Below are 25,367 nucleotides of genomic sequence, written 5' to 3' on the forward strand. Positions count from 1 at the left end.
ACATTACCCACACTGTCTGTGTGAATACAGTTGGTGAGGAAATTACCCACAGTGTCTGTGTGAATACAGTTGGTGAGGACATTACCTACACTGTCTGTGTGAATACAGTTGGTGAGGACATTACCCACACTGTCTGTGTTGAGACCAGAGTGACATCCAGGTGCAGAACTCCGGCCATCTTTGAGGCAGGCACAGGTGTGTGTAGCTGTCCTGGCATGCTCTCATTACTCGTGTGCAGTCAGGCTCTACCAGGTTAGGGCATTCCTCTCCCTGATTGAGGCACAGAGCAGTTGCCTTGGAATGAGGCCAGCTCCATTGTGTCCATTGGGAGGAGGCTGGGAGACTAGCTCTGAAGGTGGTTCTCATTATGAAAATGATGGTGGGTGCCCAGAACAGAGCAGTGTGACAGAACTCGAATGTCAGTCTTGCAGATGCTCCAGTCTGTGTTGTAGTACACATTGCATGGCACATTTTCATTGTATGCTGTTTTGTTTTGTTTCATTTTTCTATCTAACTTACAGTAAGAAAGCTTGTCATTAAAAAAAAAAGCTTGTCAAGAAAGCTTGATTAAAATTTGGAAAAAACAACACAGATTTGGTAATAGTGTTTAGTAATGCACTTTATAAATGCTATTTCTAAAACTTGGTCTGGTTTTCAGTTTTTTTTTTCTTTATGTGTGTGTATGTGTGTGTGTTTTAACGTAAGTTGACTTTTCAAATTTGTTTATCATCTATAAAGTGGGATGATACGGCTTTCTCACAGGTTCAGTGTAAGACGAAGATTATGTGTAGCCCACATAGTAGATATTGAGTAGTTGGTTGTTGATATTTATAACTGTAGTAGTTATTTTTTAATGTTATCAAAATACCTGGCCAGAATAAAATGGGGGAAGAAAGATTTCAGTGGGCTCCAGCATGGGGGCTGTGAGGTTGGGGTAGAGCCTGCTGCCCTACACAGGATCTTCCAGGGCCGCCTGCTTGTGGTGGTTTCCTGCCATTCCATGCTCTAAAGACGCCACCTCAGCTTTCAGACACCACAAACACTGGAGACCGATGAGAGCATGAGTCTGTGGGGCGCATTTCAGATTGAAGCCATAGTCTTCTGTTTTTACTCCTAAAGACAAATGACCAACCTACAATCGAACATGTATTCAGTCCAACTCTAAGAATCCCCAGTCTTAGCAGCCTCAATACAGTTCAAACCCCTTAAATCCCATCTGAGACAGAAGGCAGACTTGTAACTGTGGTGCCTGTAAAGTACTGTCTTCCTCCAAACAGTACAGAGTTCCAGTATCCAAGTACTCCTCTTCCTAAAGGGAGGTGAGGGGGGGATAGCAGGGAAAGTCTGGCAAGACCAGAACTTAGCAGGGAAACCTTTTGGCTCTGTGTCCCCCAGTCAGGGCTGGGGTGGCATTTTCTGAGCTCCAGCAGACTTGGGCAGCTCTTCCGGTTGCAGTCCCATTGTAGCCTTTTCCTTGATCAAGTTCCTTTCAGTGGCTACAGCTTTGTTTGACAGCTCATGCCCCGGCGTCTCCAGGACTCCAGCCTCCCTACTTTAACTGACTCAGGTTCCCTGCTTACCAGCTGCCCCTGCTGCCGGTTACCTGAGCTCAGAGGGTCTGTTAGTGGCTTTTCTTTAACCCTTGCTTCAGGCTCCCAGCGCTCTCTAACTCTTGAGTTCTGTGTGCCTGTAAAAAACCCAACACCAATGGATGGTGCCAGGCTCTGTCAGCTTGAGAGGATGCAGGTCCCCCTCTTAGCACAGCTGATAGTCTGTGCCTGCTAGGTGAACCCTACATGCCCTTTCCAAAAGGGGGCCTTAGAGGCTCAGTCTTCAGGCACTCAGATACTAATGACAGTCTCTATAGAGTTTGAGTTTGCCTTTTTCCTGGTGGAACCTTTGATGAATGGAGTCTTGTCCTCAAGGCACCTTTTCTATTGCCTCATTGATAGTTGTGAGGGTTTTTTCTTTAATGGTTTTAACCCCTTCCCCTTCCCCCTTTGGTTTGGTTTGGTTTGGGTTCTGTTGAGACAAGGTTTCTTTTTATAGTCTTGACCACCTTGGAACTCTGTAGACCAGGCTGGCCTCTGCTTCCTAAGTGCTGTACCAACACCACCACTTGGTGGTGTTAATCTCCTTCATAGCTCAGTTGGTCCCCAGTTCTAAACTGTGTCATGCTCTTTCTCTTGCCAGGCTGTGCCTTTATCACATCTTCCTGCCTTTTGCTTTGTCTTGTCTGTCTCTTGATGACTCACTATAAACCTTCTGAACATAGTGAGCAGTGGCCATGCCACAGTGTGAAGAGTACACACTCTCGAAGTTACCTGTGCCAGATAAGTTGATCTGTCGATTGGTTCATTTTTAAATCAGTCTTGGATATTCAGGACTCGAGGCAGATGTGGCAAGGTTCTTTGACAGAATGTTTCTAGTCCAGTTCCCTGCAGTCAGTGCTGCCATCTGAAGTCCCAGGAGCTCAGTCCTTACTGCCATATGTGCATTAGTCTTAGACTCCACCAGCATGGCCCTTCAGCTGCCACACTGCAGGGTTCATTCAGCCCATTCTAGAGCCCACAGCTGCTTGTTCTGCATTAATCTCTCACCACTGAGCACACGCCCAATGGGAACAAGTTAAGGGAGGGAAGGCTCATTCTGGCTCACTGTTTTATAAGTGTCAGTCTCCCGTGGCGGCTGCTGCTCACATGTGCTGGATCAGGAGCCTGGAGATGTGACCTGCTTCCTCCATCAGTCAAGCTCCGAATCCCGAAGACTCCATAGACTCCAAAATGGCTTCCAACTGGGGGCAACCCTTCAGAGCATGAACACTGGGGGTCTTTCATATTGAAACTGTAACATTAATTTGTTATGTGTACTGTGACACTCATTAGATGGTATGGTAGATATTTTAAGAAGGAGTAGTTAACTAGAACTGTCAGTACTCAGTGTCATGCCCAGCTTCCTTAACTGTATATGTTGGCCAGCTTTTTTTTCTGCATGGCAGTTATCATACTGGGAACTGAGTATAATATTTTCAGGTATGTGAATGATAAAAGACAGTTGAGTTCTCAGACCTTTCTAAGCCTCTATATAGGTAAATGGATGACTTAGCTAGAAAATGATTGAGACTTTCTGGTATAGAAGAGAAGTTAATGCAGTGTTCAGAGCATCTCCTAAAAAGCTGAAGTAAAAGTTGAGGCTTGTCAGCATGGGCATTAAGGGTGTTAAGTCTGTTCACCCTGCTGTGCTTTCGAGAAGTTTATTCTGTGCTGCAGGAGGCGGTTGTGGCTAGCCAGACTCACCGGCTGGGTCCGGCTTTGGAGGAGAAGGCTTCTGGACTTGGAGAGATAAGTTAAGAGTTTGCTCTGAAAACTGCAGTTGATGCTGTCCATCTGTTTCCTTTCTTTGTCTTTTAATCAGTGTGTTGCCTATGGTGGTGGTTCTGATAATTTTGCTTCTGAATCATGCTTTTGCGATATGACTAGGCTATCCTTTTAGTCTTTATATTTAGGTCGTTAAGAACAGGGTCCATGCTTCTGCGCTCTGTGGTGTGTCTCCTGAGGATATCCCAGATAGTTGATGCTGGCACACGAGGGGAGTAAGCATGCACGGGTGGCGCTATTTCTTCAGAGCTGTAGCTTGAGACCCGAGATTCAGTTGGCACAGCTAAGCTAGCCTCAGGGTTGCATTTGTAATGACCTTAGAAAAGACTCCTTTGCTGGGTATGGTGCCCACTGTAAAACAACACTTAACATGTGGTCATGCGGCTCTCCTGAAGTTTGATGGCAGTCTGGGCTATACGTTGAGACCCTTCAAAAGGATGTTCAGCTGGAATACAGTGATTCTTTAAGTCAGTGGTATCTGAATGACAAGTGTAGTCTGTGGATGTGGACATGGAGTTTGTGAATAAGGACACACACGGGTGTAGTCTGTGAACAGGGACATAGAGTGAAGAAGGGGACATGGGTAGTTTGTGAGAGCTGAGGAACACTAGTAAAGAACTAGTAAGCCTTTTAAAATTCATGTTTATTTTTTCTCTCTTTGTCTCTTTTACACACACACACACACATCCATATATATAATTTATAAGCCAGATATATCTATATACATGTAAAATATAAAGGCGTATGAACATTTTTTTAGGTAAGAATGTACAATAAAAAGTGTTTTCTTTTTGCTTGGATGTAAAGGTCCACTTTAGATCTGTTGCTGTTGGTCTTAGTAAAGACGTGAATGGTTGACATCTCAGCTTGTGTTTCAGGTGTCTTTGTTAGGATCGGTTAGAGGGTAATGTCATAACGTGGGTGGATAGTAGGTGTGGTAGTGATGGTGGTGGTGTCAAAGTGGCCTGCCTTGCAGCCATCACTACAAGAAAGAGGGATGGACAGCGAGAAGGAGGGGAGAAGAGGGCAGAGGCCCCAGTGTAGTGGTCTGTAGTAGCTGTAAGACGCAGGCTGCTCACAGGAGACCGAGTGGCAAACGGAAGGCTAGTTCTGTTGCTGAGCTGTGTTCATGGTGAGCTATGTACAGAGACTTTCTGATGCTGCCCCTTAGGCATGCAGAATTTTTTTTTTTAAGATTTATTTTTTATTTTCTGTGTAAGTCTGTTGCCTGTATAGATACGCACCACATGCTTGCCTAGTGCCCAAGGAGCCCAGGAAAGGATAGCCTATCCTCTGGAACTGGAGTTACAGAGGGTTGTGAGTGGTAACCAAATCGAGGTCCTCTGTAAGAGCAGCAAGTGCTCTTAACTGCTGAGCCATCTCCCCAGACCACCCGTGCAGAATTTTTAATAGTTGGCTTTACTGTGATCTTCGGTAGGCAAAAATAAGCATCATCACAATAGTTTTTGGTATTTAATCAAGAAAAAAAGTGAAAGGTTGTGTGGGTATCCCCAGTCTTCCCCCCATTCACTCTTTGTTGAAAGCTGAGATGTCTGTCAGTGGGGGCTGAGAAATGCTCGGTGTGTCCTGGGCCCCCTTGGCGTGAGTTAAAGCACTCACACCTACAGATGACAGCAGAGCTCACATTTCTTCGGAGAGCTCGGACTGTTTTGCACATGTTCCCTTGTTAATCTCAGAACCTTTCTGCCAAGATCAAATATACTGTGAGGGAGAGCCTGCTTCCTTGGCAACAAGCCGCCAGAAGGATTGCTTTCATCCTTCATCTTTTTAATCACATGATCCCACAAGCATGAGCGTGGTGGTTGGGGCTTCGGCCAGCATCCTTACACAGTATGACTTACATAGAGAAATTCGTTTCTTTGGGGGGTGGCGTTTAAAGTGTTTTGTGGGAAAGGGGGGGACATCTGGCTTTTTGTTAGGCTTCCTTAAAGATTATTTGCAGTTGCAGCAAAAGAAATGTTCTTTTCCTGGGGTTTGTTACTGATGAATTTCAAAATTGCAGTTGTAGTGGACATTGTCTTAGGGTTTTCATCACTGTGGTACGAGTAACTTGGGGAGGAAAGGGGATTTATTTCATCTTAAGCTTTCTGGTCAGCCTCCACCTCTGAGGAAAGTCAGGGCAGGAGCTAGAGCAGAGGCCGTGAAGGAGTGCTGTTTACTGGCTTGCTCCTTGCAGTACTTTCTTACACCATCCAGGACCATCTGTCCAAGGGCAGCATCTCCTGGTGAGCTGGCCCTATGACATTAGTTATTAGTCATAGCATGGCCTACAGACGTCCACCTGGGAGTGAGAGACGGCTGATGTGCTAACCGGCCTTTACGTCAGCATTCAGAAGCCAGTTACAGGAAGGCTTCCTTCCTGTCGGTTACCAAGAGGTTCTGTAAAATCTTTCCAGCGGATTTAGAACCTAAAAGGTGGTTGTATTAAGTCAGAGGTGGCTTGCACATCTGACAGTCCCTGCAGTTGTGTGGATTAACTCCAGAGTTGGTATTCATGAAAATATTTCAATCCGAAATGTCCCAGATCGAGTCCTGAAGTCCCGAGTAATCGGATCAAGCTGTAGTGGTCAGTAGTACTCACCATGGGGGTGGCTCTGCGAAAAACAAACAAACAAACAAACACCTGTCTCCTCCCCTCAGTTCTCTCCTGTCCTTCCTTCCCCTCCCCTTCTTCCTCTTCCTGTAACTCACGGTTCTTCCTCGTTGGTCTTCTAGACAGAGTTCGTCCTCAGGTCTGCAGTCTCAGCATTTGAGGCAGAAAATGAGAAATTTGACCTACTTATGTAGTATGTGAGTTTCCATCAGTAGAATATTAGGGAAGATATAAACCTTTCTTTTTTTATTTGCATTTAATGTAACCATTGAAGAAAGATCAAAACAGTAAATCTGCCATGGCAAGGAAAAAAGTATTAAAAAATCTTTTACCTTGTTAATTCATCATTTTAGGTCTTAAGAGGTTCATTTGATCTTGGAGTTGGGGGGCAAAAAGAATATAAAACATTTGACAAAGCTGCAGATGTTTTAATTGAAAAGGCACCACCATCCTGTTCTGCCCAATTAAATAAGTATTTCCCACTGTAGTCTGTGATGTGTCATGGTGGCTGATTCCTGCCAGGGTGGGTTTGACAGTTGAGGAGGTAAGGGGAAATGGCCTATGCTTTATTTTGTGTTGGCTGTTACTGGTTTTTATTTTTCTTGTTATTATTAATAGTGACTCTCACTTGCTTGTGTTAGATAACGAAGCAGGGGCTCACTAAGGCACTAGCTATGTGGATAACTTGTTCTAGGCACTTCAGTTTAAAACCCCGAATGTGCATAGGTTTCAGGAAAAGCAGGAGAACGCTTCCTTGTTTTTAACAGTGTCCCCTTGCCACCAGTCACTTGTGTCTGTGCTGTACCAGGGCATGTGACGTGGCTTGCTGCTGTTTTAGATCAGTATGGGATGTGGGGTGGATGAAGGACAGACTCGGTCCTTGGGTTTAAACCTTTTCTGTCTATGTGCTTTGAGCAAATTTAGTTTGCTTAGATTTGTGAACACACATAGAACATTTTTGCTTTTATTTTTATGGTTGTTTATTTTATCATAGCTTGCGCTCTTACCAAGGAGAAAGAGGCCCAAACACCCATTAATTAGCTGTTCTGTTGCTCCATTGGGACAAGATGTCTGAGCCTACACCATTTCCGAATGGTGCAGAGAAATTTACCCCCATGTTCCTCCTGGATGCTTTTGTGTTCCTTAGGTGGCTAGGTCTAGGCAGTGCTGTTCAAGTGCTGCTCCTTAGGTGTGTGAACTTGGAGCAGGCATTGGGGATAGCAGTGGAGCCTTGCGCCCAATGCAGTCCCACCACAGTGAACCCCATAGACCAGCCACAAAGCCGAGGTATAAATCTTGAGCACCTGGCAGTGATACTGCCCATTAAGGAGACTTTTTTCCCCTACTCGGTTTCTGGCTGTACTAATAGAACAGCGTATCAAGCAAGGCTGTAAATAAAAGTTATTACCTAATAGGTGGGTGCCGGAGTGGAACGGACAGAGCTGAGGCACAGAGGCCTTATTACTGCTCATCAGCAATTATAAACAGGATAAAGTGTGTGGGACTTGCACTGGTGCGGCAGCGGCTAATAGAGGCAGGGATGACACGGGGCCATGAGAGGGTGATGTATGCTGATGGGCTTTAGTGCCTCATCTTGCTGCTTGCTTTCAAGACAAGTTGTGTTATCTGTTTTCCTGCTTGCTCATCCATCTGAAAGGAGACAGTCCGTTGCCTCTCTTACTAGCAGGTGGGCTGGCTCGTACTCCTCATGCCTGCATTTGCTTCTAAAGTGTCAGTCTCATGAGATAAATGCCTTTGGAAATACTTGATAATCTTGGGCGAGTCACACTATAATCTTACTGCATTGCTTACCGTGACAGTTGTAGAGGACATCCTCAGAAGTGGAGGTTTCTGTGGAATATAGAAAGGATCAGGTATGAGTCTAGCCGGGTTGGCCAGTCTGGCACTGTATTAAACAACCACCATGACAGAGTCCTGTAGTTGAATCTGCACCATTCAAAAGAAGTGAATGCAGCATGCATTGCTTGCCGTTAGGAATTCAACCACAAAGAAACAGGTTAAATTCAGAAACATACAACTAATTCCAGCTTTAGAGAGCAGCAGACGTAATTTAGGTTTATTTCAAAAAGTAAAGACCAAGGCTAGAGAGATGGCTCAGTGGTAAGAGCTCTGGCTGGCTTTGCGGAAGGCCTGGGTTTGGTTCCCAGCAGCCACATTGGGAACCTCACAGTCACCTTTAACTCCTGTTTTGGCTCCTGCACAGATGTGGTGTACAGGCATATACTCAGGTGTCGTGTGTGTGTGCACATAGATACACATAAAATGAGATGGTTTTTGAGCGAGGACAGAGGTTATGCCAGCCACAGGAGCGGGCATAGCATGAGGTGATCTTTAAAGAGGTGACCCTTCCTAGGAAATCCAGACTCATCAGGCATGACAGAGGGTGCTGGAATGTGGAGTTGGCGTCCAGCAGCAGGATTGTATTTTGTGTGACTAGAAAACTTGAGGCACAGCATCGTGTGTGAGTGCTGTGAGAACAGCTAGCGCTTGGGACATTGAGACAGGATAGCAGTGCTCAGCCCTGAGTGTCCCCCAGCCACAGAAGCCGGACAGAGCTCACACAGCTCTTCAGAAAGGCAGCCTAGCTTCATCCCCGAGTACAGATGTTCTGCTTGTTCAGCTCTTTGTCATAATCAGGGATCTTCTTGCTGTTGGAGAATTTCTAGTCTTGTTAAATAAAATACAGACTGAAGGGAGACATTGTCATTAATCATTTTTCTTGGATGCCATAGCCCATGGAGTAGGTAGTTTATTTTAAAGATACCTGATATATGATAATCCTATTGTTAGAAGCCAGACAAACTAAGCAATGTTATAGGTGGGTCCTTTAGTCTGTAAGTACTTTTCCATTGGGCAAATGTAGATAGATTTCCCTTTTCTGTACAAAGTAAGAGTCGAAGCTGGAGGTGGATGCGCACACCTTTTAATCCCAGCACTTGGAAGGTAGAGGCAGGTGGATTTCTGTGAGTTCAAGGCCAGCCAGGACTACACAGAGAAACCCTGTCTCAAAAAAACAAAACAAAACAAAACAAAAACCCCACATCAGTTGGTACTGATTTATTAGACATTTTGTGAGTACTGACCAGTAGAATGAAGAGAGATTGATCTGAGAATGGTGTTTAAATGAGTAACTGACAAGATTGGTAAGAATTTCTGAATAAAGAACATGACGCATGAACCCAGGATCCCAGGAAAGATGGGGCTGATGGCGGCAGGAGTGCAAAGGGAGCCTTACTGCTGGCATTGCTTTCCAGTTTCGATAGCTACAATTCACACCGTGTGGATCCGAGGCTTTCAGCCTGGGGGCTGCGGCCGCATGAGAGTTGCGTGTCAGGCACCCTGCATAGCAGGTATTTACATTATGAGTCCGAGCAGTAGCAACATTACAGTTACGAAGTGGCAGCAAAATAAGTTTATGGTTTGGGGCCACCACAACATGAGGAACTGTATTAAAGGGTCATGGTGTTAGGAAGATAAAGAACCAATGTTGTAGATAGTCCTAAAGAAAATTAGAAGTATTGGCCTGTTTGAGGAATTGCCAGTCTAGAACCAAAATTAAAGCTATTCAAATTGTTAAGGGAATGAATACAGAGGAACAAGGAGCTAAGGACACAGTGTCAAGTGGATTAAAGAAGACAGAGGGAGGAACAGGCTCCCTTCAGGACTATGAAAGGTGTACAAGAACAGTCAGGAGGTGGGAAACTGGGGGAAGCTGGTGGTACGGCTCACAGACCACTGGCTGGACTGACAGAAAGAAGTCTGTATGGTGTGGTGGGAAGCCAAAGCTTGTCCAGGAACATTCTTTTCTGACTAAAGACAGAAAGAACTATCAGCTCCAAGTAGCTATGGGGGAAAACATTTCCAAGTAGTAGCTAGTCCAGACTGTAATACAGTGGTGTAAGTGTATGTAAACCAAAGTAGTGTTTTCTCAGAGGAAAGAACAGAGAGAATTGTGGGTGCACACCCGTGTTTTTAATCAGAAACATTCAAGTTCATCGTGTTAGACATGGTAGGTGGCATGCCATGCCCTCAGGTGTCTTAGGAGAGTGTGTAGCAGTCCACACGAACAGCTAGCCTCTCCTGGACACTTGTGTGTTAGTACTTCATAGGTAGGGGACCTTACAACCATGGGAGAGGTGCCTCATCCATCCCTGCTCACACTGTTCCTCATCTTGGTGCTTATACCGCCCCGTCCTCTCCCTCCCCTCCTTCTCCATTCAGTCATCTGTAAGTTCAGCACCATCCCATCCTGCTTCTGATTAGAGAAGCCGTGGTCCCTGCAATTAACTGTTTATTTTTCTCGTGCATGTGCATGCCCCACCCCGTGTGTGTGTGTGTGTGTGTGTGTGTGTGTGTGTGTGTGTGTGTGTGTGAGAGAGAGAGAGAAAGAGAGAGAGAGAGAGAGAGAGAGAGAGAGAGAGAGAGAGAGAGAGAGAGCGAGAGAGCATGTCCAGCTCTAGAACACAAATCCACAAGCAAGGTTTCTATATTATTTATCATGGGTTCTTTATAAAACAAAACATCCAGTAAATAGGAAATATGCATGGATGTCACTCTGAATGCTTCTGCCAAGCCACCAGGTTATGTCTACTAAGAATATTTTCATTTTCTGTAGGTCTGTTATTATAGTGCCTGTACATTTGAAAGAGAATATTTTACCTAATATTGCCTTGGTTGTTATGTTCCTTCAGTTGCTCAGAAGCCATGCCAGATTTCTCTTAAATCTGTTTATACCTTCTGTCTAAAACCTCCTTCTGGAGCATCCTATCTTATTTGTGAATTTGACATCATGCACCCCAGTTCCCATCCCTCCATATCTGCCCTCCACCCTTGCAATCTCCTCCCTCAAGAAGTAAAACAAAAATAAAAAGAACAGCCAAAAAAAAAAAAAAACAGAAAAGGAAAAATAAACATGTCATCATTGAAGCTGTGATATGTCAGTGTGTCACACTGTGTACCCTTTTGTCCACACAGCTTTCTTTACAAATAAATGTTCTTTGTAGTGAGTCATTGCTCTGGTTCATGGCCTCTGACTTGTGCTACTCTTATCAATACTGAGTCTTCACTAGGACTCTTCTCAGATATTCTGCTGTTTCTCTGTCATGGAGATCCTGCAGCCTTGGTTCAGCAGGGCCAGCCCCCTGCTCCAGTAGTTCACAGATGGCGTAGATGTTGGGGCAGCCGACTCAAAGCCCTGGCTCTGGCTCCTGTCCTGTAATCATTGTCTGGATGTAGCTATTCTTTAAGCCAGTGTGTTGCCCCAGAGCCGCTTTCCTTGCCCTTGCCCTCCATCCTCCCCTCCTCTGCCCAAGGACACCAGCAAGGGTTAGTAGCAGAGAAGACTGGCAGATGTCCTCACTGCTGCGGCCACTCCACGGAGTTTGGGAAGAGTTCCCCCAGGAAGGCATTGCCTCCTTGCTCTCTGGCATTTTGTGTTATTACTGAGAAGTAAGATATCACTGGTTTTAACTTTTCTAAGTAGTGTGTCTAGAAGTCTGTCACCCTTAGAATACTCCGAATCCTGCTTTTAGTCTTTGGTGCCATAGGATTTGTCATGAGCTGCCTGGTGGCTGTCCTTTGTTTCATTCAAGATGCTGAGAGCTTGCTAGGCACCTGAAGTCAGTGTGACCCTTCCACACCAGCAAGCTTTTGGTGGTCCTGTACCTCAGCTTGCTCCTCTCTTTCTGGTACTCACATTTAGATGTTAGAATGGCTGACCGATGACCTTTCTCTTAACTCCATTCTCAGTGTGTTGTATCTCCTCACTGTCTGGGTACTTGTGTTGTTTATCTTTCAGTCGTTGGGGTTTTATCCCAGCATGGGTTCCTTCTACCCTATCTCTTGAATGGACTTTTAGTGGAGGCTGTCCATGGGATGGAGTAGGGTAGGTACCTTGACTAGCAGAATGGGCTTTAAGCCAGTTGAGAACTGTGTGTCAGGTGTTCACATTATGGTAGAAACCTTGAGTCTCAGAGACTGTGGACGTGATTGTCTGTTCAGTCAGCCTGTTCATCTCCTTTAGAGAAGGCCTGACCAGTGCTTTCATCAGGCAGTGGCCTGCTGCCAGCCCAGAGCTTGTAAACAGTACTTCGTGTGGTTCCCTGGCACTCTGCCCTGGTTCTCTCTCTTCCTCCTGTTCCTGCTTTTTCTGAGTCTAGCTTTGGGATCTTCTGTGGTCACAGTGGCTCATAGCCACCAGGGTCAGCTTCCTTTCCTCCATAATGTACTGAGAACATGAGGCTGAAGCGATGGCCGAGTGGTGAAAGCACTTGCTGCTCTTCCAGAGGGTCACGTCCAGGAGCTCCCCTCTGCCCATGGCTCCCTTTCTGGTCTCTGTGGGCACCTGTACACAGACAGCAGGCTTGCACTCACAGATCCTCACAAGTCCCGTGCCTTTTGAATATGTTAAACACATACAATTATTTTATTGAAGTAGATTCATTCTTCATGGATTTTTTTTTTTAAATGCATTTTTAAGTTCCATCTGAGAAGGAACCAGAAGATAGCTTGGCTGTATCATTGTCACCCCTGCCTGTGCTAGGGTCACTCCACCCCATCAGGGGCTCTGCTGCTGACCTGTATCCCTCATTCTCTTTTGGCTTTGTTCTCTTATGCTTTTGTTCTAGTTCTTATTTTCAAGTTAATTTTACTGCGTGCGTGCGTGCGAAAAGCAATCTTTTCAGAGATTTTACAAGTTTACCTTTTAAAATATGCCTTATTTCTCAAGTTCTCTATTTTTAAATTTATAATTGCATATTTCTCTTTTATTATGGAATTCATCACGTCTAGGGCCCATGGAGGGATACTTGTTTTTTGTGTGTATGTGGCTAAAATTATGGTTTAAAAGAAGACTTGCATTTAAACCAACAACTCGAGAACTTTAGCCAATAAATTCACCTGTTTATGAATAAAAATCAGAAGGTTTAACCTTGGAGGCAGTGCTGTGGTGGGGGCCTCATCTTGTGATTAGTTACCTGAGCAGCCACGTGCTCTGTGGACTCCGTTAGCCAGCCTCCCACTCTATACGTATAATTATTTCTGGTGTACATGCACATGCTCTGATATAAAAGCTGATAGGCCCTTATGCTCCCTGCCGTTCTGAGTTCTCTGTTTCATTACCAGTTTCCACCCACAGAGCTTCAGAACGCCATTCCCAAATAGCAGACCCACAACTCAGAATTTTAAATAACCACATCTCTATTAGCCCCCCAGACTGGAATGAGTTACCTGTCATGCATTTCCCACATTGCTCTGCCCTTTCAGAACTTACTAAAAATGTCTGCGTGTGTGAGCTAGAAGGAGGACGTCAGCTCCATGCGTCCGCTTCCTGTTACTTCCCGTGAGGGCAGAGGCTGTAACACGATCTTGATGGCTTTTACTTTGAGTGTGGGCACTTGCTCACTTGATGGAAAGTGTACTGGTGGCTGCTGCTTTTTTTTTTTCCCTAGAAAACTGTGAACTCTTCTCCAAAGATAATGTTACTACATCATAGTTTGAATTACATGTCTAACATATATGGTGGCTTTTAAAAGATAGATGGTTGGGGGGAGATGTATGCAGTAGCCACTGAATTGACAGGTGTTTAACGTCCCACTTCCAGCCTGACCTGGACAGGTAGTTTTGTAACTGACAAGACTCATCTTCTTACTTCCTCTCAATGTGGAAGAGGGTCTGTGATCAGGATGTAAAGTGAATGAATGAATGAATGAATGAATGAATGAATAAATAAATAAATAAATAGACAAGAAAAAAGCAACATAAAAAGTTGAACATTTTGGGTTTTTTTAAAAAACTTACAAATTACTTCTATCAGAGTAGCATCATAAACATAAGATCCAATATCAGCTGTATTTCTAATCCATTCATATATTGGTGCTGATCTTGCCTTTAAAGGTCTAATCATCCTTTTGCATTTTGAATTAGCATTTTCAAAAGCTAAAAATTTGATTACTATTTGTCTAACTACTGAATCTGATACTATTCTATTTACAGCTCAAGACATGCTTTGCAAAAAATCAGTGAGGGCTTCTTTTGGACCTTGTATAATTTTAGTAAATGATTCAGCCTTCTTTCCTGATTCATAAACCTTGTTCCAAACATGCAAAGCTGCTAAATGACATAGTGCCAAGGTGTGATCATCAAAGTGAAGCTGGATTTGTAACTCAGTGTATTGTCCTTCACCTAGCTACTGACCCCGGGAAACAGTAATACCTCTGGCCCGATGTCACTGTTCTATGGGGCTTGCTTCCTCATTCCTCCATGTCGGCCACTGTAACTGAGGACCACCTTCCACTATTGCTGTTCCCATATCTCTCCCGTCTTGGGGGAATATATCTGCTCTGAGTTGCCCATGAATTTAATATCTGCTTCACATGGGGTGAATGCCTGCCATATGAAATGACTGTTTCCTTAAATCACTTCACATCTTATACACCTATAGGACTCCATTTCACTTCTAACTGTGGTGGTGCCCATTGTGTACTGGTAGTTCTTGCGTAGCAACGGGATAAACTAAGGTTGGTCTTCTCACAGCCTTGGGCCACTTCGGTTTCCTGATGCAGTGGTGTGGTAGGTTCTTGTCTAAATTCCTCCACCTGTGTCTGAATATTTTTCTTATTTTCGTCTATAAATCTTTCTAAGGCTTGTTTCTTATCAATCCACTTTTCATATTTGGCACAAAAACCACTATGGCTATTAAGGATAAAATATGAATTACCAGACTGATAGTAATTATAATCAGTATTATGTCTATCTCAATTAAGTCATTTATTTTTTCATTTTGTGCTTTTATTTTCAAGCCATCTAAAATAGCATTATTTGGAGTCCTAATGCCCAATATTATATTTCCCATTACTCACATGGGAAAGATTTTTCTCTTTTAATATTATTTAACTCTGAGGATTGCCCAAGTATCTTTCCAAATCTGACTTATTATTAATTTGTCCGCAGCTGGTGTGATTTCTCTGTTCATGTGGTCATACCCCATGTTGGGCGCCAAATTTTGTATTTTAACTAAATCTTAATCATTCAGTTTTACTGTGCTTATGAGTCACATGCTGGGGTGAAAGCCTGCTAACTCACAGAGGCGAAGAAAGCAACCAGCTGACCGTCTTCTTCAGCCAACGTTCTACACTGATTCTGTGGTCCTTCCTCAGTATTGGCCATTCCATCCCCTGGTCTGTAGGTTGCCAAGTTTTCTATTTGTTTTGGTTTTATCAGTAGTTGATAAACCGTCAGTAAACCATGTATTAGCCAAATTCTGTGACCATTCTGTTGGTCCCCACAGTTCAGCAGGGAGTGGGGGGAGTGAACAGTTTAGACAGTTTGAGCTATTTCCTCAGTGCAGAAGGCACAGACCCTCTTGCTACCATATCTTGGTCATGAAGGAATTTAAATAGGTACCAGTTCCACTGTAATACCTTTCATTATTGAAAGGGGCGTCCTTCTGACCATAGGGTTATTGGCAGTAACTGAGTGTAAGTTCTTCGTGCCTTGTCAGATGTCCAGATTTGTTTTGCAGAGAGTAGTATTTGTTCTCTGAACATGGAATGCATTTGCGATAGAAGCCACAAAGCAAATGTTGGTGGACCCCTTCTTGCTTTATGAAGAGTCCCTAGTTACCAGTAAATATGACATCCATAATGAGGGTATGTAGCAGTTCCCAACTCAATCTACTTAAATTGATCTTGGCGGTTGTGATCATCGCTACCTGCCCCAATCAATGTTCTAGGTTTCTGAATGAAATACACACACACACACACACACACACACACACACACACACACACGGCCTTTATATTTTGATATGCCTTAAACAGCTCAAGGCTGGACCACTTTCTAACTTCCACTTGGCTAATCCACTTCCCTCTGATATTCCTGAGCTATTACTTACTAAAACCTATATACCATCCTTCTGCCCTGGATCCAGTTGGGCAGCCCTCTTGGGCCCATATCCCCTGGCTCCTACATGGCAAGTATGCTCTCGGTCCCACACCTTCTCAGGCACGGTGTCTCTCTTTTCCTTCTCCTTCCTCTCCTTCCTCCCTGTCTCTTACACAGGAATCCTAAAACTCACATCTCCGTCTGTCCTGGCCAGCCATTGGCTTCCAGCAACTTTATTTACCAATCAGAACCAACCGTGGGTAGGATTCCTCAGTGTCTTACACATGGATGCTTGTGTACACAATTTTGGGGGCCCAAATTAATACAGTACAAGCAGCATTAGGCCAAACTCACTACAAGGGTATCATTTGGTTCAGTATTGGTCAGGGCTGCATGCGCACAGATGAGTTTACTGGCATTTGCAAAAGCTGCTCCCGTCACCTTTGGAAATTAGCTGCCTTTCTAGTAACCCTGTAGAAGGTTTTTATAATAATCTATAAATATGTCTTATGATTTTTTTCTAGTGTGCAAACATACCAATCAACACCAAAACAACAAAAATGTTTTTTTTTTTTTTTTATCCCAGAAGAAAACTCAAAAGGTAATATCAAAGATGGCGTGGCTCGTGTGACTATTTATGGTCTAATATTCTAACATGAAATTAAGACACATGGTTTAAAAATACCCAGTTTTCATTTCATGCCAGTAACGCAAATGTGCCTTTGGTAAATTATCATTCAAAAATATTAGTATTTTTTTGTTTTTATTTTTTCATGCCTGATTAGATGAGAGGCCTTTGTTAGTCTTCACAAGTTAGTTTGGACTGAATGGCCAGGCTGTCTGATGAGCTGTTGCCTTTCCTTATCCAGGTTGGAATCTAATCTTTATCAGTCCTGATGGTATCCATAGCTTTCTTTTCCTGTGGAAACAAAGACAGAACCTCTTCTCTAGAATAACACATAGCCCAGGTTCCATTCTGAGGTCAACATATCTTTAAAATATACAGGATGATTTAACTCAGCAGTGTTTTCTATTATCCAGTGGCTCTCCATAGCTGTTGTTTCTTTCTTATTAGCACTTAAGAATTTAAAGTTAATAAAGCACTATGTGATCTGTCTCTGAGGGTCCTTATTACCCCCGTCTGTTTATTAAACGTATCTTTTAAAGTATGATTAGATCTTTCTATAACTGCTTGTCCTATAGAATTGTGTGGTATGCCTGTAATATGCTTTATGTTATAATATGCAAGAAACTGTTTTCTTTTACTAGAAACATGCTGGAGCATTGCCAGTTTTAGTTGTACAGGTATCTTGATAGTAGCTGTAACTTCTAATAAATACGTAATTTGTAGTATTTATCTCCTGAAGAGGCCAATCTGGATCCTAAGATTTGTTATTGTTACATCTGCTCCTGTGTCTGTTATACCTTTAGTTTCAATGCCATTTATTTATATTTTTAGCTTTGATCTCTGATCATTGACAGCAGTTTGCCAAAATGCTTGTTTTCTGATCTCTCCTGAACTTTTTGTTTTACCTAGTGAAGCTGTTCTGTCCTTGATTATATCAGTAGGCATTAAATCTTTTAATTGCTCTGTGGGTGAGTTTCTCTGATGCTGACGGGGTTATTTTGCCTGTCCCTTGTTGATCTGCATTCATTAGCCTAATGCCTGCCTTTGCTACATCTTCTGCATACTCCATCCAGAAGGCTGGGACCTTCTTTTTGAATTATCTCTAGAAAAAACATTGTTTCTAGGAATGCCTTGCCCACAATCCCTTTTCAAATGACCTTGCTTGCCATAATTAAAACATCTGCAACCTTGGTGCATTACTTACCTCGACTCTTAGCTGTCAGAAACAGTGACTGGACTTGGTGTCTTCTTTGACTTCTAACTACCATGCATGAGTGCATCTCTATCCATGTTGGCTAGGCTAGTATCCACATTGGCAGTGCCTGCTAGGGCTCTGCTGCCTGAAACATAGCATCCATCCTGATGGCCAGAGACCAAATGACAAGACATTGGGAGAAGAGAGGATTCCTTCAGCACCTTCCTAAGTGAGACAGACACTGGCAAGCATGTGCCTGGGGCAGTTTTTGTTGACCTGGAAGCCACAGTTATTGATGAAGTTTGCACTGGTACCTGCCACCAGCTCTTCCACCCTAAGTAGCTCATCACAGGCCAAGAAGATGCTGCCAGTAAATATGCCCACAGCCATTATACCATTGGCAAGGAGATCATTGGCCTTGTATTGGACAGAATTTGCAAACTGGCTAACCATTGCACAGGTCTTCAGAGCTTCTTGGTTTTCTATAGCTTTGGTAAGGGAACTGGCTCTGGGTTCACCTCCTTGCTGGTGGAGAAGGTCTCTGTTGATTACCAAAAGAAATCTAAGCTAGAGCTCTCCATTAACCCTTCCCCCTGGGTTTCCACTGCTATGGTTGAACCCTACAATTCCATCCTTACCCCCCTGGAGCACTCTGCTTGTGCCTTCATGGTAGACAATGAGGTCATCTCTGATATCTGCCCTACAAACCTCAATACTGAGTGCCCACCTTTTACCAACCTTCATCGCCTGGTTGTGTCTTCCATCACTGCTTCCCTCAGATTTGATGGGGCCCTTAATGTTGATCTGACAGAGTTCCAGACCAACCCTCACATCCACTTCTCTCTGGCCACTTATGCTCCTGTCATCTCTACTCAGAAAGCCTACCATGTGCAGGTTTCTGAGGCAGAACTCACCAATGCCTGCTTTGAGCCATTTAACCAGATGGTGAAATGTGCCCCTCGCCATGGTAAATCATGGCTTGCTGCCTGCTGTACCATGGTAATGGGGTTCCCAAAGATAGCGATGCTGCCATTGCCACCACCAAGACCAAGCACAGCACCCAGCTTGTGGACTGATACCCCACTGGCTTCAAGGTTGGCATTAATTACCAGCCTCCCACTGTGGTACCTGGTGGTGACCTGGCCAAGGTCCAGAGAGCTGTGTACATGCTGAGCCACACCACAGCCATTGCTGAGGCCTGGGCTGATCTGTTGTATGCCAAGCATACATTTGTGCACTGGTATGTGGGTGAGGGCATGAAGGAGGGGGAGTTCTCTAAGGCCCGTGAGGACATGGCTGCCGTAGAGAATGAGTATGAGGAGGTTGGTGTGGGTTCTGTTGAAGGTGAGGGTGAAGAAGGAGCAGAAGAATACTAGTTGCTGCGTCACGTTCAGCTCCAGCATTAGCGGCAAGCATCGGTGCTCGTGTGTTATTTCGTTCTGTGATTATTTCCTCTCCGTGTGTACTGTCAGGTGTTTTCCATGATGTCTTGAAGTAAAAGCTTTAAGAAAAAATTCTCCCCATTTATAGTTTGTTTTCCTTTTTCTTTTTCCCCTCCTTCCCTCCCTCCTTTCATTCTATTTCTTTATTTCTGAGTTAATTTTGTCTCTAGCCACTTTGCTGAAGGTGTTTATCAGCAGTAGGAGTTCCCTGAGAGAATTTTTGGGATCATTTATGCATGCTATTATGTCGTCTTTGAATAGAGAAACCTTGGCTTCTTCCTTTCCAGAGTGTACCCCCACATCTCCTTTACTTGTCTTACTGCTCTAGCTAGAACTTCCAACACTATATTGAATAGAAAGCAGCCTTGTCTTGTCCCTGATTTTAGTGGAATTGCTTTAAGTTTCTCTCCATTTAATTTGATGTTGGTTACTGGCTTGCTATATAGTGCCTTTATTGTGTTTAGGTATGCACCTCATATCCCTGATCTCTCCAAGACTTTTAACATGAAAGGGGTGTTGAATTTTGTCAAAAGCTTTCTCAGACTCTAATAGATGGGTGCGTTTGTGGAAGAGTAAAATCATATTTAAACTCTTGGCCGTCCTCATTCCTAGAATGGCAGTTGCAGTAATTGACACAATTAAAAACAGATCCTGTTGGGTTTGGAGGGATGCAGACTAGGAGTGACGTGCCAAAGTCTGTGACAAGCTGTAAGGGATGCTTTCAAGTAAGAATTGGCCTCACAAGCCTGGAAAGGTATGGGCTTCAACCTCCCTGTTGGTTTTCAGTTCCACCGGGCCCTCACGGATTTTCCCATCAGACCTTGAGTGGGCTCAGTGTTTCTGGGAAGGAGTCAGAAGGCTCTTCTGCCAGTCATTGGCAAGCTTGGCTACTCTGGAATATAATTACGTGTGGGATTTTCTTTCTGAACATAATTTCAGCCTGACCAGAAAGGTTAAGAGATTGTAGAAAATTCCCAGGTACCTCTCTCTCATACAATTTTTCAGAGTGTGTTTACCACACAGACTCTACTTCTGCATGTCTCTCTCCACATGTATATTCATAGCTCTTATTATTTGGGTAAGTTGCAGACAGTAGTCTTTTATAAATGTCTAATTCTTAAAGCCAAGACTCAGTCTTATATGGTCATGGTACAATTTTCAGAACTGAAAATTTAACTTTAATGTAGTACATAGTATTTTTAGTGTGTTGTTTGAAGTGTGGACATCTTGATAAACCATTCGTCAAAGAGTTGAGGTTAAAACGTTAGGTACTTGGTCTTCTTAAGTTTCAAATGTGTATGGCTGTGACAGGCAGTTTTCATAGTTTACTAACTCCTCTCGTTATGCAGCGCCTTTCCTCACGGATGGGGTTGCTTCCCTCGCCTTTAACAACATGTGCTTCTGTTTTGTTCTAAGGTGCTGGCTTACTCCGGCTCTCCTAAACCCTGAGCCCCCTTGGTAGTGCTCACCATGGATGCAGCCCCAGGCTTGGTTGAGAAAAGGCTACAGTGTTCTTTCTGGGCACAGGGGAGAAGTCTGCGGTTAGGTCACTGGAGCCTCACACCCGACCTTGTTAATGTGTCACCTAGGTTATTATTTATAGGCTTAAGGATTACCCTGACAGTAAAGACCCAGAGACTAGATTTGGGGTAGAAGAAGCTAAGTTCAGAAGAGGAACTGAATTAAGCTCCATGCTAAATTGGAACAAAAATAGTTTAAAAACAAATCAGCTGTTTAATTTTAGCATCCACTCAGTCACATATTCAAGCTGATTTTCTTTAAACAGCAAAATAAAAATGTTCAAACGTTTCCTCTTTCATTAAGCACACAGCACACAGCCCATGGATGCCAGTCTCTCATGGCAAGGTTGCCACCATGAGGAACTTGCCTTTATAGAAGTCAGGTCCAACCTCCCTCCCTCCTCCCCTCCCTCCCTTGTCCTCTCTTCCTTCATTGTTGCTGTGTTGAGTGTCAGTGTAGCTAGCAATGTAGCTGATGGACCTTGGCTGGAAGCTGCATTTGTTAGTCCAATAGGTAAAACAACTGAAGATTTAAAAAGCACTCCAAGGAAGGATAGCATGAATGAAAGTATTTGACCTTTAGTGTTTATTTATGATGTTAAAAATAACTTAAGGAACTTAAATAATATTCCATTTATCTTCATCTGTTTCCCTACCCCATTCCTACAGTTGGTATTTCTCCATAAAGGACAGCTTGTCAGTCTCAACCCAGGGCAAGTCACTGATGCTTTGGAGACCAGGATACTATAACCTTTTGAAGGCACATGGTTCTTTCTCCTTTAACCCTCTCCAAATATTAGCTAGCAATAAGGAAAAGTCATTGTAGTTACTAGTGTTATCCACTGTCTAAAATAGTTAGAGAACTCGGAGATCTGCCATGAAAGCCTATAGAGTTAATGGGATTGGGGCATAGATTTACTCCGTGTTTTTAGGAAGTTTAACCCTTAAATTTGCATTTTATGAAGCTAAATGCAAATGTCATCCATCCTGTATAGAATGACATGAAAATGAGCGTGTGGATGTGACCCCTGAGACAGAAATCGTACTCTTTGGTAGTACTGAAGGGGAGAGCAGATCAGAAATGAGACTGTTCTTCTCCTGCATCCAGGTTTGGGGTTTTCATCCTCATCGTCGATTTGTATTTGAGGAATAAAAGTTAGAGGGCATGCGGCTGACAAGAAGTATTTTCTCTTGGGTTTCCTTTCTCTTCCTCTTTTCTCTTTCCTGCCCCTTTCTTTCTTTCCCCTTCTCCCCTCTACTTCCTGAGTGCTGGGATTCTAAACTTGGGCCACCGTGCCCAGCTTTCTTGAGTTTATCTTTAATTTTTTTTAAAGAAAAAAATATATCTATGAGTGTCTTGACTGCATCTAGGTCTGTGTACCACATGTATGCCTGGTGCCTGCAGAGACTGGAAAATGGTGTTGGGTCTTCAGGAACTGAAGTCACAGACAGTTGTGAGCCACGATTGGGTTCCGGGAATTGACCCTTGGTTTTCTGCAAGATTACCCAGTGCTCATAACTGCTGAGCCATCTCTCCAGCTCCCCCCCTACCCCCCCCCCCCCAATAAACAGGAGGTCATGTAACCCAGATTTGTCGCAGACTCAGTACATAGCTGGGACTGACCTGGGTTAAGATCACAGATATGTTCACCATACTTGGTTTATGCAGTCCTGGGGATCAAACCCAAAGCTGTGTTTATGCTAGGCAAACACTAAACTGAATAATTGCCCCAGCTTCTTGAGTTTCAGTTTTTCTTCCCTCTCACTCTTGTCTTCTCAAGAAAGTACCCTTAGTCTAGGGTGTGCTCTACTTAGCTGATAGTTGTTAAAAATCAGTGCATTGTAACGTTGTACTCTTAAGGTACCCCAGTAGATCATAAAAAGAAGAGATTATATGTTAAGGCTATTTAGCAGTCTAAATGAAAACTGAGGAATCTGGAGATATAGCTCAGTTGGCAAGGCTGGCAGGGACAGGTTTTGCTAATGAATATGCCAAAATCAGGAAGTCGTCACAATAGGCTGAGTAAGGACCCAGAAGAGGACTGCTGTATTTATTGCCAGCCTGATGGACTGCTGACCAGCTACCTTTTCTTGGGATGCAGCTCTTGGTGATGCCCCTCAGAGGGTTGAGAAGGTATGTGAGCCTCTTCTAGCTTCCACAGCAGATGGCCTGATAAAAGCACACACAATGGCCAGCAGCCCACACACCCATGAACTCTGGAAACCTACACATCAGCACCCTGGTTTGTTAAGTGCCACTTCTACTTACTAACGTGATAGTAATTGAAATCCAGTATTAAGCCCAAAATATGACAGCACCAGTTACCACATCATGTAGATGTGGTAGAATCGATATAATTTTATATAAATTAAATTGCATTAAATTAATTACAGAAATCTAGAGAGTTATTGGCAGGTATGAGAGGAACCGAGTCGAACAACATATAAATCATATTCCAAGAGTGGCGAGTGAAGTTGCTTGATAGTCATCTGTCTCAGAGACACTGCTGGTTGTGGTCAGGGTCTGCTGGACGGAGAGGAGGAGCCTTGTCTCCGTTACCGCTTGTGGGCCAGAGCTGCTTCCCTCCCTTGTCGTGGGGACCACTGTGCCTGTGTGTGTAGAGAGTAGGAGAGACACATCCTCCTGGTAGTAAGGCACTCTGGAGGAGCAGAAGTAGTCTTCACATGTGACAGCCACAGTGGGGTAGCATAAGGATTACAAGCGGGTTTCCCTGGCTCTCAGTCCAGCACTACAGAGAGTACCAACGAGAACTGGGAAGTTTCTTTACCCTGTGTGGGGTTTTTCCCATCTGTGAGATTCAGGAAGTAATAATATCTCCCTTGTTGCCTTGCCGAAATTGAGTTAACATATGTGAAATGTTTAGAAGGTGTGTGCTCATAATATGTATTTTATGTTAGTCCTCAGTTTCTGTTACTGCAGAAACTTAAGAAAGGGAGCCTCTTTAGTCATGTATCTGCCTACTTTGATGAATGGTTTTAACAGTTATGTTGGAAAAGCCATGTGTGGTAACGCACACCTTCAATTCCAACACTACTAAGGAGGTAGGAATGGGAGAATCTTACTAAGTTTAGGACAGACTGGTCTATATAGCAAGTTTCAGGCCAGCCAGGGCTACACAGTAAGTAAGACCCTGTCTCCAAACAAAACAAAAAGATTGCGTTGACAGGAGGTTTCGTGTTGTATGATTCTATATCTATGTCCCTGTACTTGTGCATCTCTCTGGAAGCAGTCTTGAAATAGCCAAGGTATAGAAATGGGGAACAGAGAGTGACTATCGCAGACCAGACAAGGGCTTGGAACAAGGCGACTTGCTTCTAAAAGCAGGTGTGCTGGGTGCAGCAGTGCGGCCTGTGCTCCCAGCACCCGAGCACCCGGTCATTTTAGATATCATAGAGGAATTCTGTAAGAAAAACAACAGACATGCAATATAAGGATTCTTGTGGTGATGGAGGTGTTTTGTGCCTTGAAAATACCTATCCAACATAAGTTGCCTGGTTGGGGAAAGTGGGTGAAGAGTACATGAAATATTACTTCTTATAACTACGTGTAAAAAGGACCATGTAACCTTAATTTTTAAAAAAAAAAACTATTTTTAATGATGGTTCTTAAACGCTTTAACCTCCCTTTTAGCCCATCACCCACCAGAGGTAGTGGGAAAGAAAGGATACAGGGAAATGGACCTGTTTAGAAAGGTTCTTTTGAGCAAATCCCGTCTGTGTTGTCTGGAAACAGATCACTGTGTTGGCAGTTCAGTTCACAGGTCAGTGGCAGCTCCATCCACTCGCAAACGCCTCATGGATACACCAGCCGTCCAGTTTGGTAGAGTCAGGACAGCGACAGCAGTGACACGAGCTAGCAGAGCTGTGTTCTCTTCTCTAAGTACCTTCATGATGTGGGACAGTCCATGGGGTAAAGTGAAGGTAGCCGGGTGACGCATGGAACCCCAGCACCGACCTCCTGATGACACTGGAGGGCAGCTCAGGAGATGCCTTTTCCTGAGCTTTCATTTCTGCCCCAGTCAACTCCCTTCACTCTTAAGGGTGGGTTTTCTATGTTGTGTGGTGTTCACGTTCTACTCAATGTTCCTTTACGAGGCTGCAGATTGTACTTAGAGTAGACACTTGATGGTGACTTCTGTCATGGCCCCACACAGATGGCCGTCTGTTAGACGGTTCAGATACACTGGGGCTTTTACTAAGTGAGATTGTGATTGTTGTTGAGAATGAACTTTGTTACTTTTTGTTTATGTTCCTAATGTAAGAGTTTCTTCAGTTTAAAAACCAGCAGCTTGAGCTACTTCACAATGAACACTCATTTTAATAGCCATTGTCAACATTGTCACAGCCAGTAGGAGGGGAAAGACAATCCGCCCAGAGGTACACAAAAGAAAGCCGCTTAGAGGGAAGATTTGCATGACTCTCTGTGTTGGACGGCAGTCAGTCACAGGAATACAGTTCAACCGAAGGAGAGGGTGAGAATGTGAGCACGTAGTACTAGTTAGGTCACCTTGTAGTCTGTTAAACATCCACTTCTCGCCAAGGCATAAGCGACCTTATGACCCCAGATGTCCAGTATTTGTCAGGTACTGTGGAGGTGGAGGACTCTTCCTCCACACCCCAGAGGACCTGAGCTGACCTCAGAGCTCCTACCCTGTTTATGCTCTATAC

General features: G+C 43.9%; 1 protein-coding gene and 1 pseudogene across 1 annotated transcript in view; both read left to right on the forward strand.

The window, feature by feature from the left end:
• Zfand3 (zinc finger AN1-type containing 3) overlaps window positions 1-25,367 on the forward strand; it is a 202,048-nt gene that overhangs the window by 150,768 nt on the left and 25,913 nt on the right. The window lies entirely within an intron of this gene.
• On the forward strand, window positions 17,788-19,092 carry LOC114621559 (annotated as a pseudogene).

Source organism: Grammomys surdaster, unplaced genomic scaffold (genome assembly GCF_004785775.1).
Source record: "Grammomys surdaster isolate TR1022 unplaced genomic scaffold, NIH_TR_1.0 183, whole genome shotgun sequence".
Classification (NCBI taxonomy): domain Eukaryota; kingdom Metazoa; phylum Chordata; class Mammalia; order Rodentia; family Muridae; genus Grammomys; species Grammomys surdaster.